The sequence below is a fragment of the Chamaea fasciata genome, unplaced genomic scaffold (genome assembly GCF_029207755.1).
Source record: "Chamaea fasciata isolate MVZ Bird 193981 ecotype frontalis unplaced genomic scaffold, bChaFas1.0.hap1 SCAF_14, whole genome shotgun sequence".
NCBI classification, from domain to species: domain Eukaryota; kingdom Metazoa; phylum Chordata; class Aves; order Passeriformes; family Sylviidae; genus Chamaea; species Chamaea fasciata.
Genome location: NW_027094099.1, coordinates 14,872,998 through 14,886,881, shown reverse-complemented (window position 1 = coordinate 14,886,881; position 13,884 = coordinate 14,872,998).

Here is a 13,884-nt window from a genome sequence, read left to right as displayed (position 1 = left end):
AGTTTTCAACTATGTTTTCTAATAATTGATAGCTAAAACCCAAGCTTTACATTCCTCACAACAGACTTGCATTGGGAAAATATCTGCTTGCTTTTTTGTTTTTGCTACTGTTAATGTTTTGGGGGGGTTTTATCTCTCTATTATCGCACAAAATTCTCACCAAGCTGAAATCCATAGTCTAAAACTGGAGCACAGCAGATCTCTGATACCATCCCTGTTGGTAATATTTATTTCCAGGGCATTGTTTAATCAGAATAACATAGAACTACTGACACTAAGGGTTAGTCTTGTACATACTCCTAGATGCTGAATGAGTTTTTTCAATATTAAGGTTCCTGGATCAGAACAAGTATTTGCATGTAGGCATGGCCACAGATCTACTTAGAGCCTCACCTACTGTTGCTCAACAAGTGGTATCCCATGAGCAAATACAAAGACTTTGTTTTACAAAACACTGATCTATGGACTCTAGTCTTTTAAATTCAGTTACTTTTTTAATGTTAAAGACCCAGAAATTGCCAAAGGTGAGCTGAGAACTACCATAACTAAGCCTAACACAGTTTGAGAACAACAAGCTAAAGGTGACAAGCCTGCAAAGCCAAGCCCAGTGTCACACACATCCTCAGAGCTACCAGCAGATAGGTCTCTAAGGGTCTTGGTGGAATTGTTAAAGCCCATCATGTTTCCTATGCCAAGGACAGCTGCACTTGCCAAGGAGGTTATCAATTCCATCTGCACAATGCGCCGCCCTGTGCCAAACCTCATCGCACACAGACCTGTCAGCAGGGCTGCAGCTGTGAGATCTCATTAATCCTCTTCTGTCATAATAAACTGCACTGGCAGAACCCTGTTAATTAAACTCGTTCACCTTCCTGCCTTGGCTGCAGCAGACATGCCCTAACTACCTTGTTTAGGAGCATCTCTAGTCCCCACATCCCTCTCCTGCTCTGAGCTGCTCCAAGAAGGCTGGAGATGACTAAATCTGTGGGAGGGGTAAATTAAATTCACCAAGCAAAGCACAGTTCCTATACTTCAGTGTGATATGATCAGAAATGCTCAAACCCAGCAGTGCCCACAAGCAGGCCCTGTTTGGACATGTGCCAGGTGTGGTCAAAGGCTGCCAGCACAGCACAGCCCCTCACCCTGCTCCCAGCCATTGTTCTCCAGGACAGCAATTCCTAACGGGAGAGGTGCTCTGCACAGGGGTTGACAGGCTTCAAAGCAGGTCTGTCATCCAGGCAATCTTCAGAACAGCCTGAGAGGAGGGCAGGAAATTGTGTCAGAACAAGGAAATGATAAGAATAACTGCCTATTTTTGTAACTATGAATTTGTTGGTACTGGATCATTCCATGGATCCATCAATTTCCCAGCCCTGCCTCTGTCAGGGACCAGTATTTGTCAGAGGTGAGGAAAGTGGAAACCCTACAGAAGGCATAGGGGCAATTGCACAATGGTGGAAGTTCAGGGAAATTATCCTCAGCAGCTTCAGGAGTGGTTATGTTTGTAAATGAAAGCACAATACCCAGGAGCAATTATTCTAGCTGTGTTTTTCCTACTTCGTCAGTCTGCGTGCTCCAGAATATAAACAGGAATACTGAATTATAGTAACTGGTGACTGTCTGTTTCCCAGCAAGGCCAGTGGGCTCTGTTTCTCATTCTCCTGGCTTACTGTGAACCAGATCTGATGATTTCCCAGCCTACCTAGGAAAACCTACCAGTGATGCAAAGCCAAGAGCTGTCTCTGTGAAAAGGTGAAGATCTGAGGTTATTGTAGAGAGTGTTGGTGGAAGAGACACAGGGTGGAGCGTGAAGTGCTGGGGTAAGGCCTCAGCTGCTATGATTTAAAACAGCCCCTGAGGCTGCTCTAATTTACTTTGGAGCCTTTCCTAGAACAAGGTTGACCATTTTACAGAGAGGACATGAAACACAAAAGCCTTTTGCACAGGCAAAACCAAATGAAACAATCCCTAGGCACAAGTGTCTAATCCCTCCTCTTTAAAAGCCCAGGTGTTTTGACTGGGAGTTTAAACCCTTGCATAAGTGAGGCCAGGTGGAAACCCCACCTCTGTGTACACAGCTATGTTCCCTTTCCTCTGGGCTTGACAGAATCCAGCTTGTGTAGATAATTAGTGGGGGAAAAAGCACAGAGCAGCCTCAGATATAACATAAAAATAAAAAATGGGTGAATTTGAGGCGTAGAAGCAAGATGCAGCACTTAGCTTTGAGAGCACTCATTAAAATTCATCTTCCACTTGTCTGAGTTGTTTATGGAGGATCACCTCAGCCACTCAGCCCCGATAAAGTACAAGAGCCAGTCTGGAGATTTATGGCACTGCACCCTGAAAAAAAACCCACCTAATTCTTGTCTCAGCAGTTTAAGGCTGATATAAAATATATATGTATAACAAAAGTGCTTTGAGCTTGCTTTTCCCCCTGCCTCCCTGATAAACCCGAAAGGTTACTGTTAAGGTTTTTAATATAAACCTAGGGACCAGGTGGGTGAAAGAGCACTAAAAGTTGAATGATGTTTCCAGGTAACAGCCAGAGCCGACAGCCATGTGCTTTATATATCCAGCTTCAGCACAGCTGATAAGAGATAGGCAGGCATCAGTAAGTTGGGAATAAAAACATATTCAGCTTTGCACAGGGATATCAATGAAGGTTTTAGTACAGAATGACCAAAGCAAATTATGTCTGTACATTTGCCATCCTCAATACCTAGAATTAAGATGCAGCAAAAGAAAACAGAGAAGAAAAACAACCTGTTGAGTGTGGGTGTTTGAAAGGGTTTTGTAATGCATAAATGCATTTATAATGAATATATGTGTTTTTATGGTGTTTCTATAAATCAAGATGTTCCAAAATGATGCATCCTTTAAGCATCTTGTTCTTCATTTTCTTTATAAATCTCCAGTTGATGCAAATAATATAGTATTGAGAAAAACTAAGCAATCAAGTTGGGAGAGACTTTGTTCTTCAAAAATCAGGATTTTTATCACTATTGCAGTGCAGCCTTAGCACCAAAATGTTCTATTTTTTCTACATCCTGGAGACAACTGATGCAATTCCATTGTTCATCTAGTTCAGTGGAAACCAGGGCTCCAAATCCCCCAAGACTCTGGGGAAAGTGTTCCCGCATGGTCACTTTTGAAACTTTATTTCACCACCGACAGCATTTCCATGTTGCAAGCTGTGATCTAACAGGTGAAGGAGGTTGTGACACAATTCCTCTTACACCAGGGAGAAAACACCAGAGCATTTTACTTTCCTTTAACCCCCATGTGCAGTTTTCCAAGCCCCTTTCTGTGTGATGGGAGAGGAGGAGGAGGAGGAAAGGGGGAGAATTGTCCAGCAGTGACACAATAGGTTGAGGGCTGATAGGAGGCAAGCAGATCACACCACTTCTCCTGGCTGGAATTACACTGCAATCAAGGCATTCCTGGCAACCAGCTGCTGCTACAGCCTGCCTCTACCTATGTTTTATAAAGGACTAAAGAGAGCAATTCTGTGGGATCAGGGAGGAGGGGAACCAACTTAGACCATTTGCAAGTCAAGTCTCTACAGGGAGCAAGGAAAGTTCACAAGAGCTTAAACATCTTTTTCACACAGCAAGACAAAAACTCCACTGGTGTATGTCTGCCTGAATTTAGTGCTAGAAAGAGTCAAATGATGCCAGTGAAACATCCACATAAATGCCAATCAACATGTACTATCCTCAATATCCTTGAACTTCGAACAGTATAATTCACCAGGCACCAGCTGGTGAGTGCTTTTATTTGTTTTCCTATGAATATTCCTTTCTAAGAGATGAGACACTCTGTTCTGCTGAAGGCCAAATGTGAAATTGTAATTGCGATGATGCCTAAGTGGAGCAAACTGGGAATCCTTCCAGACTCTTATTTTGAAAACATGCAAGTAAATTGGAGAGTTAGAGAGGTAACCATGGAAAGAATGGGATTATGTATTGGGTAAAGGAAACAAATATTTGTTTGCTTGTAAAGTACAAGTTTTTCTCCCCATCACCAGTAAACACCTTCAAATTTAGTATAGGAAAGAAGGTTTGCAGCCAAGAGCAACCCTAGAACAGGTGGTTAACCCAGGGGGATGTCCACAACTTTTACTTGCTACCCCAGATGCCACAAAACACTCTTGATACCTTAGAACAATCTACATCTATTTCATAGGAGATCACAAGGTACAGAAAACAAAGTTCTGCAGAAAAACATCAGATAAAATCATCAAGAGTATTTTCTCTTCTTCTAGATTCCTTTAACAGAAGATATTTTAAACATGAAGATGGTAACTTTGTAAAAATAAGAGGTAGTCCCTGAAAGCAGACCCTTGTGCCACATTAGAATAGAAACTCTAAAGTTCCGTGCCAATAATGGTACCAAACCCTCCAAAATGAGCAATGTTCTCTGGTCAGTCCCTGAATTATTTCCCATGCCCAGCCTGGCTCCCATTACATCGTTTCTCTGCCTGTGGCCAATACTCCAGAATGTTCCATAACTAGATGGGGAAGACACATTCCAAGACTGATATAATCCTGATGGAAAAGCAAAGGTGCTCTGACCAAAAAAAAAAACCCTGAAATGAGCAGAGATTCAGCATCCAAACACTTACCTGTTCCACCTGGGAGAGGAGAGAGGACACAGCTCCAAGCACCTAGGGCATGGGGTGACAGGGACAAGCAGCAACAGAGAGCTCCACTGTTCTGGGACAGCACAAACTGCTAAACATTACAGTGCCTTTTCATATTGGTGCAGTTGAACTTCATTAATTAGGAGATCCCTTCAAGGTTACCCTCCCACTGCCTCTAATCCTGTGTTCAAGCACCCAGCTCGGATCTTTCTGCCCCCTTTACCACCTTTAGCTAAAGAATTACATGGCAAAAAACCTATTCTACATCCATTTCTTCTCCCAGAGTTCTCACTAAACTCTTCCCAGATAGTCTGGCCTTTGAGTTCTGCTCTTCGCTCAGCTCTGGAAACCCTGAGTTTCAGTGAGACTCTCCCACTTTGCCCGGTTTTGCATCACTTGGTAAAACCTGAACTGGCTGCATAAATTCAAGTGGTTATTTTGGCTGACACAAGCTGACAATCAGGTTTGCCTGAACCCTTCTTCTCTGTAGCTCTGAAAGAGAAGTTGAGCTTCAACAGCCTTTTAAACACTGGTTTAATAAGTCTGGTCAGCAGAAGGGGACTCTGCCTCCTCCCCAGCCCCATTCAGATGCTCCTGCACCTTGCTGCTCACTCAACACAGTCCACCTGGCATCAGATCCCTCTGTCAAAGCTTCCAACAGGGTAACCACTTCCAGCACTGAGAAGGGACAGGGATAACCTGGGAACAGAAATGTTTTCCAATATTTTAGCTCTATAGAGAGGACCTCGCTGGTCACACCATAAGATTTGTTTCTTCATGTGAAACCTTCTCAATAGAATTATTGATCTTGCCCTGGTTCCCAAAGACAGAGCAGATGAACCAGGTCAGATGTGGATTCTTACAAAGCAAGTCACTTCCCACCTGAGGAGAATTTCCTCTCTAAAAATTGTTTGTTAATATATGGGTTGCATTTGTCTGCCTAAAAATGGCGCAAGATGAAAACGCTTCCTCTTTTTGGTTCTCGATGCACAGGAGAAAAACCCACATGACTGTGGGCTATTGCTTCATTTGCCTTTATGAATGTTTCACATGGCTGTATTTTGCATACCTTTAAACCTTCATGAGAAGGAGTGGGAATGCTGAGAAAGTCTGATACAGCATAAACCTTCTTAAATTTACAGACTGGCTCCAACTTGTGGCCTAACCAAAGAGCAACTGTTGCACCATCACAACCATCACCTTTTGTGCTTTTAGAAGAAATAGTGAAAACTTACATGGGTACGAAATTTAGTTCCACAATTTCTACAGAGAAATTAAATTTAGGACTTTTTTACTTAAAGAGTCAAAATGTCACATTTCCAGAAATAAATAAGCTTTTTTTAGGAGTCTGAATCTCAAAAAAAAAAAAAAAAAAAAAAAAAAAAAAAAAAAAAAAAAAAAAAAAAAAGGAAAATTCAAGAGTAAGGAATGAAGTCTAATTTAAAGTGAAAGTTAGTACACTGATTTTCAAAATTACAACACTAAGAAGGCAGGAAAATGCTGCTGCTTCTTTACAAGTCTATCACTCCTAACAGCTGATATATCAGTGATGTACACTGACAATCTTGTTTCTAAGACTGGTAGTTAAACAGAAAATATCTTTAGAAATTTGCCAAATTTCATTACATAAACCCAAAATGATCTTTACGAGGACTCAACTTAATCAAAACTGGGAAAGTTATTTTTATACCACTAGAAGAACCACAAACATCCTGTACAGACTCCGACATTCATTTCCTCCAGTGGCTGTAGCAAATCAGAGACTTCAAGGATAAACCTTTAGAGCAGGGAAAACAGTTTCAGGAATAGTGCGTGCCCAGAGTTTAGCTGTGCTTTCAGTAAGACAGATCAACTGTTGAGTCATTCTTTTCCTCCATGCTATTCTTTATTCAGAGCCTGATGTTCCCATATGATTTAGTAAAGTTATAAAAAAGCATGAAATATTTCTCTTCGGTGTTGACAACACAAGACAGACTTGATGGAAGTCTCTCCTTCTCCTCTGCCTGAAATGAATATTTCCCCTCTCTTCCTTTGCCTCTCTCTGACAGGGAGAAACCACATCATAGCCCTGTTATAGAATATTATTTCCTTCTGGTTATAGAAAGCCATTGGGTTCTGTTGCACAAGTAAGTGCTTGTGTCAAATACATTATTTCACTATTAACTGTATTTCCATTTTTAAGTGGTCACAGCATCTGAACCGTACAGAAAAACAGGAGCTGTTACGGTAAAACAGCTCAGATTCTCCATCTGTTTGTCTTGCATAGGAATTGCTTTGTACCTGAATTAAATCAGGTTTAAAAGGTTTGTTAGCCTATAGTGATTGGCATCACCACGTTTCTTCCACTTCCTATATCACTAAGCTTCATGCCATAGTGCTCAGAACAGTGAGCACTCATTTACATGAGGGAGCTAAATAGAAACACACCTGGATCCTCTTCCATCATGAGTTTCTGAGGGCATGGGCACAGGCTGGTTTTTGGCTACCTCTAAGTTTTGCCAAAGAAGGCCATTTCTGCAGCATCCAGGCAACAAATGGGCTTTGTCTGCCCTTATTTCAGCAGCACAGAAACACTCCTCCCTTCTGGTTGAGCTGCAGGTTTTACCCTCAGGTCAGCTGGAAGGTGAAAACACCAGAGAGAGCAGGTCTGGTGATAGAAGAGACAAAAGGTACAATGGATGAGCAAAGAGCAGTTGTGCAGCTCTGGTGCAGAATGGATATTAGAAATGGCAAACACAGGAGAAAAAGTGAAGAAATAGTCTTCTGGCTTGCTTGAGACACTAAAGATGATCAGTTGACACTCAGCTGATAATTGGCTTGGAGGAAGAATTGCAGTCTGCAAGAAATCCACACTGAATCTGAAAATCAGATGGATAACAAACGGGTATGCAGAAATATCAAAAGCTTGAGCTCAAAATGCATTTGAGGCATTATTACTGTTCAGACTCTACAAATGATTCCATATCCTGAAAACCTTTTGAGACAGTCTCAGTTTAGGGATGCATGGTGAGAAGGTGGATGATGTTTAGAAGCTTTTGAGAAGAACAATGTGGTGTCAGGCACTTTCCCTCAGATCATCATCAGGATCACATCTGGGCATGTGAAATTCCAAGTACAGTGATATTTGGGGTGGGGGAGAGGCCAGAAATTAAATCACAAGGTGACTAAATGAGACAAGGAGTTAAGCCCCTGGCAGACCCTGCAGAAGCACAAGCCCACAGCTCTGAACACCAACTCGCCCCCATCCAGGATTACTGCTCATAAACAGATCCCAGGGCCACATGCCAGCCAGGAAATACACTCCTGCTTATGCAAACAGCCAGCAAAAGTTCAGAGAACATGTGCAAGCAGGAATGACACCAAAGAACAGGATCCAGGCACTTTCGGGGGGAAAGCTCAGCCACAGACTGCCTGAGCTGATGGAACTGGGCCCTGGAGAAAGGGAGGTGCTCACCCAACCCCTCTCTGCTCCAAAGCTGGCATTGCACTGATGGGCTGAAAGTCTGATCTCCATTTGAGGGAGGGAAATAAAAGATTTACCGTGGAGGTTAAAAGTATGCATAGAAGAGGAAGAAAAACAGTGAGATGAATGAAAATGTTTCTGGTGAGATTCAGAGTATTTGTGCCACCTCCTGTAGAGGTGTTTGTACCTTCCCAAGAAGAGCAAGAGGCTGGTCAGGGATTAATCAGGCTTGCCTAGGAATGGGTTTGTGAGGATTCTGTTTAATGCCTTTCTCTAAAAGAATATACCAACCTTCCAGGTTATCCAGATTACCTTCATGGTCAGAGAAGCCCTCCAAAAGCCACTTGCAGTGAAATGACTACAGATTCTGTGCTAGAACATTTCATTTGCAAAGTACAGTGGAAAATCATAAGGAGTCTGCAGAGGCTGTGCCAGTGCTCCAGCCTTGTGTTCAGCCTTGAACACAGATAAAAAGTAATTTTGATCAATAGCACCTTAAAGAAATCCCTGTTTTCTAGACACGAGAGAAACCATAGAGATTTAGGAACCAGAACATAAAGATCCATTTTGAGTGGCACTATTTTTCTTTTATAATTAATGGTTAGCGATCAAAAGAAAAGTTTAAAATTGCAATACGCTCTTTATTGTATCCAGCTGTTGTAAACTGCAAGATAATTTATCTCCGTCTCAGCTGTAGAATCATGGAATTGTTAAGGGTGGAAAAGACCTTTTAAGATCCTTGAGTCCAACCACTAACCCACCATGGTGTTGAAGGTTTTGCTGTGGTCTGGGTGGACAATGTCCCTTTTCCTCATCCACTGGGTTCATGAGCTCACAGGAGACATTCTGCCAGCCACAGGAGATCAGGCTGGTCAGACAGGACCTGCTCTGCACACCCTGTGCTGGCTGGGCCTGATGCCCAGTTTGTCCTGTAGTCCCACTCAAGATGATCTCTCCTCAAAATTCCTTGGCACCCACATCACTCTGCCAGGTGTGTGCATCTCATTTCTGGCAAACTTGAAAAGACAAGAGAACAAAAGTATTAAACAGGGCCCTGGTGACATGCAAGGGATACAGACCAAAGTGACAGCCTGTGCTCTGGGGGTACAGCACGTGTGTGACTGCACCTTGAGACACCCCTTCTTACAGGCATAAAGCAGAGGGCTGAATCAACCTGACTCTATTTGATGAGTCATTTAAACAACTTGTACTACATTATTTCCTATTTAAACTAGAAAATTACTCCATCTATAGGAAAAGGTGTTAATTGAGGAAAGTATTCAAGTTGTCTCTAATCCATTTACAAGGAAGGCAGAAAAAATTGCTGCAGTTCACACACCTGGTGGTGCTTTACCCTGCTTTCCTGTATGACCACATTCCTCTGAGCAAGTGCTGTCCCATGCTGCTCCCGGAGCCTCATATCTTACTTGGTGATTGCTTAGCAAACAGCTTCTCATTTAACTAGTGTCCCATACTAATTATGCCTGCAAATAATGAACAAGCATTTCCCTTCTGCTGAGCTGGACATGCTACAGACACAGCAAACATCTTTTTTTCTGGTTGCAAAGAAATTCCTGTCCTTCTAGACAAGCAGAGAAACTATGAAGATTTATGTACCAGGAGTCAAAAGTCCATTTTGAGCTGCACTATTTCTCTTTTAAAATAGTTAAATAATATTAGTTGCCTTTCAGCACTGTCCTCGGTTATTAGTTATGGCTCAGCCCATGGGGCAGCAAGTGGGTTTGGAACCAGGGCTGTGATGAAACTTTGCTTTCCAGTCACCTCCCGAGGTATTTCCAGTGCAGTTTTAGGCAAGAAGCATTCAAACACTTGAAGACTTTATCCCAAGAGAATTAGGCTCTTTATAAAGAGTCTTTTTAGTTGTCTCTAGAGAAATCCTTAGGCGCAAAGAGGAAGTTTCCTCTGCCTTCATGCTTTTGTAACTTTTGTAAAGGCCCTTTCCTTGTTGCTTTTTATTCAGGCTTCAAGGATTGGTTAGGGAATGGTTTTATGCTGTGTTTGTAGAGCCTAACAGGACCCTGAAGCTGTAATGACAATATGACAGAAGTAAAGCACATATGCTCCAAAGCCAGGCTGATTTCTGCTATGCCTTTAATGCCCCCTCAGAGACAGGCTAAAAAAAAAAAGTTTATTAATTTCCTCGAAAATCCATGCAACTCAACCAAAACTTACTGGAAGTATCTAGAAAAGTTTGTGTCACTCCCACTCAGTCCAGTTCCTCCTGGAGCAAAGCACAAAAGGAATCGAGTGCTGCTAGAAGTGAATCCCCACCAGCCTTTCCCCGCAGCAGGATTCAGCTCAGTCGAGTACCACACCTGCCAGAGCTCTCCAGGGCTCGCTCCTGACGCCGCTTTAGGATGCGGAGAACCTGTTTGGATTTTGCTGCCACACTGTGGCCACGGGGAGCAAAAATCTCAAGGCGAGATGCTGCAACTCAGACAACTCCACGGCTGCACAGACTCCAGCCTTTGCATTTTCTTAGTAGCTCGTGTCGCGTACTTTCAGGCAAAATTAAATATTATCAAAGAAATATACTTTACTTTTTTTCTCTCTCTGGTGAGAAATCTGATAAATTAGGGCCTGAGCATGAGCACCCTGGTGAGAATTAAGCAAAGTATGATATCAGTGGAAGCTCTTGGCATCCCCAAGAAACAGTTTTCAGCAGCCCTCAGGTGCAAGTGGATGCTGAGGGACCTAAAATGACCACCAAAAAACAAAAGTCTTCCCTCTACTGTACAGCTGCTAAATAAGAGCCCTTGTGGTTTTCCTGTAGCAGTTCCTATTTTGTATCCCCTAAATCGTTCAGAATTCTCATCATTCAAATACCAGTAAACCCTCTCCCACCCCCAAGTATAACCATTGCCAGGTTAAACTGCGTGGAAATGTTGAACAAGCCCAAAACCCAAATCAGCTGAGTGCAAAACAGTGCAGAGGCAACATAAAAACAAAATATAAAAGCTCTCATGTTCCTTCTCAGTGAATATTAACACTGATGTATGGAAACAACAAAAATCTTCTTTCAAATCCTATTTTGACTCTGGCACAGAGGCTTGTCTCCCATGAAAACTCAGTGAAAGCAAACCTCACTCACAGATAACTGCTGGCTACAGAGGAGCAGCACAAAGTCAAGGGCAGCTTCTCCAACCCATCCAGTTCCCAGGTCCTGGGGGCCTGCAGGAGGTGGACAGAAATGTAGAAAATTGCAGGCAGTGAGAGAAGACAATGTCAGAGCTTCCAAAGGCACCTGTTTCCATTTGACTCCTGAACTTTTGTTTCTATTTTAGCAGCAAATCAAACCTGTGTGCTTTATGAGCAGCCAGAGCACCCTCCAGCTTGGTCAAGCTCGCCCAAAGTTGTGCAACGAGAGTGTGGATAAGATGCTGTTTCCAATCTCCCAAATGTAAGGCCTTAATAAGTTGCACCGCCATCCTTCCCATGATTTAGAACAGCCTGAAATGTGCTTTAAATTACACACTGAAATCCTTTCAATGGCTGTGACACTCTCTCACTGAACCCTGCCAGGTAAACACCATTTTAAGATGATGCCCATTGCCAGGTCTGATCACTTCAGTGTTTCTCCATTTTTTAAAAAATTTGTTGACTGGCCTGGAAGAGCTGACAACCTCCCTGCATGACTGTCCCAGGATATATAAATACATCCCCTTGTAGACATTCACATTACCTCTAGAGATGGAACTGAAAAAGTTCTGTCGGGAAGCAATCTGGTCCCATTGGTGCTCACAGTTTGCTGGCAGTTTATCATTTTTCCTGAAAATTAATCAGGCTGTCAAAACAATGGTTTGCATGCAATCTGTAAGCAAATTTTATGAAAAAAAGAAGGAAAAATTAAGATATTATTTTGCAGAGACCTTCTAAGACTTAAAGCAGCAATTCTGTGCATCCTTTCCCATCTGGCCAACGTTAAAACATGAAAAGTGATGAGTCTGAAATACTATAGAATGCAAAGTGACTTTTTTTAGGTTAAATATTGGCTCAAATTCAAAATGGAGGCAGTATGTCAGTTATTACTGAGTTTTTACACCGTATTTTTCAGAGGAAAACTTTCTATTTTGTAGAAAACCAACACCTGCAACTCCACTATGAACTTGCTCAGCTCCTTTCATCCTGCAGGAAATGTCAGAATATCTGCAATTATGTATCCAGTAAAAGTCTCTAAACAAGGAGACGCCTCCATCCAGTAATGTGAGGGCAATGCTTTTTGCATCATGTTATCTCAAAAAAATACATGCAGCCCATCATAATGTCTTCAAATGCTTTTTTTTTTAAATAAATATTCCGTATTAATTTCAATCATTTTGATAAACATGGCAGTGACCACAAGTATCAATATCCCCCAGCACAAAATCAGTTGTTGAAACTCAGAAAAGCTGATTTATATATGTGCAAGATAGAGAAAATAACCCTCAAATGTAGCCACTTATTGACTGGTGAGGGGAAAAAAAATCCATATCCACCACAAGGTTATGCTTCTGCTTTGGCACTGGCTGTACTAGTAATGGGCTGAAGATGGAGAATTTCTTTACAATATTCCCCCAGTTAAGAGAAAGAAATCTCTGGGAGATCTGTCCAGCAGATCTGGACTCTCTTGGTAAAACTAAATTACTTCATTGATCCTCACAGACATCCTCCTTCCTTTTAAAGTCCATGTGAGAGGGAGGCACAAAGGCTGAGAAATTGAAACCTAGATGTAGCTGAAAAACAGACTAGAAGGCTTGATTACATTTTCCATCAAGTTACCCTGGTTTATTGCATTGCAGCCCTGGAGAATTTGATTAGCAATTTCTCCTCTTCATTCATCCTCATGTCATCTGGATTTCAAACCTCTGATCCATATCTGCAAACATGCTAACACAGATCCCAACTAGGTCCTGTCACTACCCACTCCTGACATACCAGAATTTAAGTGTCAGAAACTCCACTTTATTTGTGGTTAACTGGTGCAAGTTCCCCACTGGCAGAAATAAGGGAAGCCCAGAGCAAACCTGGACTGAAGTCAAAGCAAGGTGCATGAAGCAAGTTTATATATATATAGATGTGTGTGTGTGTGTGTGTGTGTGTGTGTGTGTGTGTGTGTGGTATTTACACAGAATGATATATTACCTCTAAAAAATAGAAGATTAAAAACTGAATTAATGACTTGGCTTTGACACACGTCCTGTCTTTAGGCTCGTGCAGTGCACGTGGGCACCATCAGGACTCTGACACACGCACCAAAATGTTCTTCCCAGCAGCAAGGAAGACAAAGAGATCAGTCCCCTTGCAGCACACACCATCCCAGAGCAGATGCTGTGATGGAGGCAGAGAAAAACAGAGATTTAAAGTGCAAATTTAAAGCATAAAACCAGCTCTGTCGGGTTATCTGGAGTGCTAACTGCAAAAGCCAAGGAATGTCACCAACTAAGGTCATTATCACAGCTCATCTTCACTTGCCACACGTCCCTTTCACAGGATGGAAAACGGGAAAACTTCCCTTCATCCTCTGTCACATGGATGAGTTGGTTTGGGGGTTTTTTGGTTTGGGGTTTTGTTGTTGTTGTTGTTGTTGTTTTGGTGTGGTTTTTTTTTTTTGTGTGTGGTTTTGGGGGTGGTTTTTTGGTGGGGTTTTTTGTGTGTGTTTGTTTGTTTGTTTTAATTTTTTTTCCTTTTTTCAGGCCATTTCAGAGATTTCTACAAAAGCAAAGCTTCCATTGCTCTGAAAGCCTCTCAGCAGCGTCTTTACAACCCTACTTCAGCAGTA